Consider the following 7,747-nt stretch of genomic DNA (forward strand, 5'->3'; position numbering starts at 1 on the left):
TTAGCATCCATTGATGGTTCTGGCCTGAATGTATGATAATGATGATGGTTGTCAAATGCTGGTTTTTTTTTTTTTAATATCATTCTTTTTACATCTATTTGTTGACTTTCTACTGTAAGGAAAAGCTATCTTGTTTATTCATTTATTTATTTACGAATTTATTCCCTCATATTTAAAAAACAAAACTGTCAGCATAAAATTAGTCCTGGTGTGAGCATTTTTCCTTGATCCCTCAGTGAGAGTAAACTTGTCAAGGCCTGTCTGGTGAGCTGGTGGGCTGGTGAGAGGAGTCATTTTGCAAGATGTGAATTGCACTGGAGCCCTGAGTGTGGCTGAGGGAAATTTGAGTCGGGTTTCTGGACCAGGGGCAGGGTTAAGACGGCAGCAGGCGAAGGCTGAAGACACTGTCTGGCATGAAAGACTAGGAGTCTAAGAATATGATCAGCAGGCATGTGTGTCCCTATGACAAAGTAGGACTCACTGTGGAGGACAGCAATGTTCATTATACGTATTCTGGAAACACAGCACCTTGTACTGTAGAACATCTGAAACCAGTGGCTGTGGTAGTGCAGGGGAAGAGTGGCATTGGGGGCTCACTCCAGCCATGCCAGCCACTCTTACTTTCAGGAGAATGGGAGTAGGAGAGAGGCAGAACATGGCCCACATGTCAATCATGATGGCTGCACCCACTATCCAGTTCATGAAAACAGGGGCCTCCTCTGCATACTTTCAGGGGCAACTTTGCAGGAGCCTAAGATCCTATGTGAGCAGGCTGAGACCAAAGCCAATTAACGTTGAGGGGTATTTCATGCTAGAGGCTGGAGACACCATGGGACATAAATTCTGATCCATACTGTGCTTTGACCTGGCAAACAGTCCTTGAAAATTTTAACTAATCAAAATAGAGGCAGGGCTTGGGTTTGATTCAGAGCATGGTGCCAAGTTGGTAAGTGGCTCCATCTGCCAGCCTCCCATGCTTGTCAACACAATTTGGTTGTGTCCCGCTCATTCATGGGTCCTTCCTTGGATTTTGCATGGCACAGCAACAATCCTTCTCCTGCAGTACTACATATACCCCAAAGGAAGCAATTCTGAGCTAAGCACTTGCATAGAGTGACAAATGCACAAAAAGACTTGTGTCAAAGAAAATACCCAAGGAAGAGAGCATGAGGCTATATGGTTGCATGAGAAAAGCAGCTTCACCAAATCTACCAATTAGCTCCCCAGGGAATTATTTAATCCCATCTTTCATTTAATTGAAGACCAGAACATTATTATCTCTGGCATGTGAAGAAGGCATCCAAAAGAAAATTAACAGTAGTATTAATTTATCATTGATTCAAACATAACTTGAGCTCCCTAAATTACAGTTTCATTGTATTTGGGCATCACATCAAATCAAGCCCAGTGCACCTGTCTTTAAGAATGAAGAGATATGGCAGTGCGGCCGGGTTCCTTCCGCGGGACGGGGAGAAAGAGAGAGCGCAAAAGAGAGAGGATGTCTCTCTCAGACTGGCACCTGGCGGTGAAGCTGGCTGACCAGCCACTTGCTCCAAAGTCTATTCTTCGGTTGCCAGAGACAGAACTGGGAGAATACTCGCTTGGGGGCTATAGTATTTCATTTCTGAAGCAGCTTATTGCTGGCAAACTCCAGGAGTCTGTTCCAGACCCTGAGCTGATTGATCTGATCTACTGTGGTCAGAAGGTAAAAGATGACCAGACACTTGACTTCTATGGCATTCAACCTGGGTCCACTGTCCATGTTCTGCAAAAGTCCTGACCTGAACCTGATCAGAAACCAGAACCTGTGGACAAAGTGGCTGCCATGAGAGAGTTCCGGGTGCTGCACACTGCCCTGTACAGCAGCTCCTCTTACAGGGAAGCAGTCTTTAAGATGCTCAGCAATAAGGAATCTCTGGATCAGATCATTGTGGCCACCCCAGGCCTCAGCAGTGACCCCATTGCTCTTGGGGTTCTCCAGGACAAGGACCTCTTCTCTGTCTTCGCTGATCCCAATATGCTTGATACGTTGGTGCCTGCTCACCCAGCCCTCGTCAATGCCATTGTCCTGGTTCTGCACTCAGTAGCAGGCAGTGCCCTGATGCCAGGGACTGACTCCTCTTCCCGGAGCATGCTCTCCAGCTCATACCGGGATATGACAGGTGGCTTCCTTTTTGAAGGGCTCTCGGATGATGAGGACGACTTTCACCCAAACACCAGGTCCACACCCTCTAGCAGTACCCCCAGCTCCCGCCCAGCCTCCCTGGGGTACAGTGGAGCTGCTGGGCCCCGGCCCATCACCCAGAGTGAGCTGGCCACCGCCCTGGCCCTGGTCAGCACTCCAGAGAGCAGCTCTCACACACCGACTCCTGGCACCCAGTCAGGGACACCCATCACCAGTGATCTCTTCAGCCAAGCCCTACAGCATGCCCTTCAGGCCTCTGGGCAGCCCAGCCTTCAGAGCCAGTGGCAGCCCCAGCTACAGCAGCTATGTGACATGGGCATCCAGGACAATGAGCTGAGCCTGCGGGCCCTGCAGGCCACCGGTGTGGACATCCCGGCAGCCCTGGAGCTCATCTTTGCTGGAGGAGCCCCATGAACTCCCTGCTTCCCCTAAACCCCCAGCAAGTTTCAGAGGCTGCTGCCCATGGGAGGCACTCATGAAGGTGCCTCCATCTCTCCCTCCCCCAATATACCTACCTGATGGTCAACTCTCAAAAAAAAAAAAAAAAAGAATGAAGAGATATGATGTTTGGAAGCCTTAATTTGAAATGCTGGGTGCATTTTTCATTGTTTATGCTTTAGTCATTTTTGCCTGGAAGTTGCTAGTGGTACAGTGTTTTATATAATGTAGTCTTTACGTCAAGCTTTCGAAAACATGCCAAGATTTACAAAGCAGGATAGCCATGCTCTCAAACGTTACTTCTAAAGTTATTTTCTTGACACTTTGAGATAAGCTAAAACTGCACTCCTGTAACAGGGCTGGATGGTGTCCCAGTATCTCAGACACTTGTCTGGCCACCTAGAGTGTACCAGAGGTGGTTCCCTCTTTACAGGTCAGCGATGGGCACAGTGAGCTGATCTGTCGCCCCCGGAAGTTGCATGTGCGAGGGCCTCCCAGGCCCCCTCATGCAGAAGTCATCCCACCTGGATCAGGGAGTCATGTGGAGCTCACCAAACAGCTGTCAGAGAGCCCTGGCCTGGCCAGCAGGGCCCTTCTCACAGAGCTGTAACATTTCAATTTCAGTAAATTGTACTGGCAGCCAGCATGGGAGCAGATGCTCTGCGATGAGGGTTCAGGAAGAACAAACAGTACCTGCCGTCAAAGGATGGATAACCTACTCGGGATTCAACCAATATTGAGGAAAACATGGTAGCGAGTGAACAGAGCCCGGGACTGGAATCACTGGGTTTGTGTTGCGCTCTGAAATCCTGTCACTTAGGGCAGTCTGCCTGACCTCTTGGCACTTCCGTGTCTTCCTTGTAACTGGAAAACAGCAGTTCTTACCTGGTAGTTTCTTGTGAAGATTAGTGAGAGAATGGAGACACAGTGCTGGCATGGTGTCTAGAGCAAAGTAAACAGAGCTCAGTAAACAGTAGCTGCTTTAAGTGCCTCCTGAGTACTGGACGCTTTCATCTCTGTGATGTTCCATCAGCCCTATGATTAGGCCCCATTTACAGAGATGGCATCGCAAGGCCAGAGAGCTGAGGGGCTTGCTGGTGGTTGGTGGTTCATCAGCAGTACAGCTGCGCTAGACTCTGGCCCTTCTGACTCCAGGTTCAATGCTCTCCTTGTCCTGACAGAATTGGCCCTTGTAATGTCAAGATCATTGATTGAGAAGAAATACTCCAGCATCTTCGAAGCAAACACAACACTAATAGCAATGATCTCTTACCTTTGTATAACCCCTTTAACTTTCCGGAGCACCTTCACATCTATTATCTTCGATCCCATCTGTTTCAAAGCGTATTCTTTTTTGTTCAATGTGCAAAAATTACTTCTACCAGGACTTTTTCTGCTGCAAAGCTCTGGATGCACTAAAGTGTGTTAGGATTAATGTTCTGGATGGTGTCTTCTTCAGCCTGGGCAGGGGGTAGGATGCCTTTTCTTCGGGGTTGATGAGGCGCTGTTTCTATTTTGGGCTTTGGGTGGCTGTCCTACCCAGTGCACCTCGCTGGAAGCTCCTTTCTTGCTTTATTTCCTGAACTACAGGAGCATTTCCTACTTTCCACACTACTTAAATTCATGTAGGGGTGAAGCAGAAGTCACGTTGGTAGGAGGCTTGGACTAATTGCTCATTCCTATGTCCCTTGTGTGTGTGTCCACATGCACCTGTGTGTATATTGGTTGTGCTCTCCAGTTGCCCTGTCTAATGAGGAAGGCTCAGTGAGCACTGATCACTAAAGTCTGGCTGATGATGTTTCTCAGGGCTCCCTTCCAAGAGCCCAAATGTTGATCCTCCTCGTGTTGCCTCTTTATCTCCTTTGCTTGGGGCTGCTCCCATTAATGTAGATTATATCAAATAGGTTCATTATATTTCTTCTCTTTGAGCAAGGTTATTTTTCAAACACTAAGCACAAATAATTATTCAGGAAACACTTTGCAGAAACGTTGGAGGAAAACGCTACAATCCAAAATCTATTTTGGAAGCTTTTAGAAAAAAACAGGAAATCTGACAGGGGTTGGGGGAAGCAGGTGCTACATTCTTTTCATGATAAATGCCTGTGTCCCCAGTGGGCAGGGGTGAGGGTGGGCTCAGGAGGCTATCTGACTAGTCCCTAATGAGAAGGCATTCCACAGCTTCTTTCAGCTCCAAACCAAAATGCCCTAGACTCAAGCACCTCTTACTATAAAGATAAGAATGAAAGGTCACATGTGCTGGTTCTCAGATTTGCAGGAAACAGAGCAAAGTCAGCAGTTAACTTAACGTCTCTGGAGGCCTCTGCCCCTCCCCGTGCTGAACTTACCATTTGGCACTAGTGCATGTGACTTTGGCAGGAGTTTCAATGACAAGACAATATCAGTGCATGCTGAACAAGCCATGTCTGGGGTGTGGAGTGTTCCCAAAGCATCTCTGGAGAAAATATATTGAAATGTAAAGCCATCTGCTGAGTTACTCTTTATTTGTTACCTTTGTTTTCTACTCACAAGTCACTAGATTTTTTTTTTTTTTTTTGAGAGAGGGTTTCATTCTGTTGCCCAGGTTGGAAAGTAATGGTGTGATCATATCACACTGCAGCCTGAACCTCCGTGGCTCAGGTGATCCTCCCAACTCAGCCTCCTGAGTAGCCAAGACTACAGGCACACACCACCATACCCAGCTAATTTTTGTATTTTTTGTAGAGACGGGGTTTTGCTGTGTTGGCCAAGCTGGTCTCAAATTCCTGAGCTCAAGTGATCCACCCACCTTGGCTTCCCAAAGCACTAAGATTATAGGTGTGAGCCACCGTTCATGGCTACAAGTCTCTAGATTCTTAATGGAGAGGAACTTGAGGAATAATAAAACTGATAACAACAATAGCTGCCATTTTTCAGAACTTTCTGAGCCGAATGTTTCACATATGTTATCTCATTCACTTCATACCAATCCAGTGAGCTGAGCAGCATTACTACGTTCATTTTCTAGTTGAGAAAACCTACGTTCATTTTCTAGTTGAGAAAACTGAGTCCCCCAATGGTAATGTCCCTTGTAAAAGGTCGGTCAATTGGTAAACAGCAGAGCTAATATTTAAACCAAACACTGCTTGACTCCAAATTCCATACTTACTGCACACCACATTCCTGTGCCACTTCTGTCCACTAGTCCCTCATCCAAGAGTAACCACTAACCTGATTTCCATGCAGAGATTAGTTATGATTGAATATGGTTGTCAACCATGCTCTTTGCTGTATAGAATTTCAGTGTGTGACTATGTCTCAATTTATTTATCCATTCTACCATTGATGGACATTGAATGGTTTCCAGTTCTTGGCTATCACAAAAAGTGCTCTTATGAATATAACATATAAACTTTTAAGATTGTGGATAAAATCACATCATCCATGTAGAAATCGTATCATCTGTGAATGAGGTTTTAAGGGTTTTTCTCCTTTCCAAACCTTATACCTTTTATTTCCTCCCTCCCTCCCTCTCTCTCTCTCTCTTTCCTTCCTTCCTTCCTTCCTTCCTTCCTTCCTTCCTTCCTTCCCTCCTTCTTTCCTTCCTTCCTTCCTTCCTTCCCTCTCTCTCTCTCTCCCTCCCTTCCTCCCTTCCTTCCTTTCTCCCTTTCTCTTTTTTTTTTTTTTTTTTTTTCTGACAGTCTTGCTCTCTCATCCAGGCTGGAGTGCCGTGGTGGAATCTCAGCTCACTGCAACCTCCGTATCCCAGGTTCAAGTGATTCTCCTGCCTCAGCCTCCTGAATACCTGGGACTACAGGTGCATGCCAGCAAGCCCTGGTACTTTTTTTGTATTTTTAGTAAAGAGGGGGTGTTTCACCTTTTTGTCCAGTCTAGTCTCGAAGCCCTAGCCTCAAGTGATCCACCCACCTGGGCCTCCCAAAGTGCTGGGATCACAGGCGTGAGCCACTGCACCTGGCCTCCTTTCTTTCTTCTTCCTGATTTTAAAAGCCTTCCCTGTTTTATCATTAAAAATAATGTTTACTGAAGGTTTTTGGTAGATTCCCTTTATCAGATTAAGGAAATCTCTTTTTAATCTGAGCTAGTTAATTAAAAATAAATGAATAGATATTTTGAATTTTGTCAGATGTGTTTTCTCCATCTATTGAAAAACAATATTGTTTCATTCTTTTAAGATGCTAATGTGGTGAATGATAATTACAGTTTTCCTGAAGTTAAGCATTATATTCTTGGAATAAACCCAGCTTAGTCCTGATGTACAGTATTATTTTTTTTCATAAACTACAGGATGCATTTTGCTGATATTTGTGTAGGATTATTGCCTGTATATTCATGAATGAAGTTTTCCTATCACTTTTCTTTGCTGGATTTTTTGAGTTTTTGTATCAAAGTACAGTGCACTCATATAAAAAGTTGCGGAGCATTCTTTTTCTTTTTTTTAAACTTTTTTAGCAGGTAGGGGACAGGTTCTGGCTCTGTCGCCCAGACTGGAGTGCAGTGGGAGCAATCTCGACTCATTGCAACCTCTGCTGCCTGGGCCCAAGCAATCCTCCCACCTCAGCCTTCTGAGTAGCTAAGATTACAGGTGCCTACCATTACGCCTGGCTAAGTTTTGTATTTTTTGTAAAGACAGAGTCTCACTATGTTGCCCAGGCTGGTCTCAAGTTCCTGAGCTCAAGCAATCCACTTGTCTCGTCCTCCCAAAGTGCTGGGATTACAGGTGTGAGCCACTGTATGCTCAAAGAGTTTGCATAAGATTAGATGATATACTCTGTGAATGGTTGGTAGAACTTACCTGTAAAATCATCTGTGCCCAGTGATTCTCTTTGTGGGAGAATTAGACAATCAATTCACTTGTTTTAATGGTTATGAGCTATTTGGACTTCAAAATTTTTTTTTGAGTTGGTTATTTTTAAATGAATGTGTGTTTCTTCTAAGCTTCTGCTTCTTTATGCATTTTTTGGGATATAGTTTTTAATAGTACACTATTATCTTTATAGTCTCTGCTGGATCTCTCTGTATATCCCTCTTTTTATTTTTAACATTGTGAATTTCTTTTTTCTCCTTCCTTCCTTCCTTTTTTCTCTCTCTTTCTTCCTTCCTTCCTTTCTCTCTCGCTCTCTTTCTTTT

The 7,747-nt window shown here is 45.0% G+C and overlaps 1 pseudogene across 1 annotated transcript; it reads left to right on the plus strand.

The window, feature by feature from the left end:
* Nucleotides 1-1,474: 1,474 nt before the first annotated feature.
* On the plus strand, nucleotides 1,475-2,727 carry LOC105554492 (annotated as a pseudogene). Its single transcript, XR_001008336.1, has one exon. The product of XR_001008336.1 is annotated as a ubiquitin-like protein 7 pseudogene (transcript).
* Nucleotides 2,728-7,747: the final 5,020 nt, after the last annotated feature.

Source organism: Mandrillus leucophaeus, unplaced genomic scaffold (assembly GCF_000951045.1).
Source record: "Mandrillus leucophaeus isolate KB7577 unplaced genomic scaffold, Mleu.le_1.0 Scaffold645, whole genome shotgun sequence".
NCBI lineage: Eukaryota > Metazoa > Chordata > Mammalia > Primates > Cercopithecidae > Mandrillus > Mandrillus leucophaeus.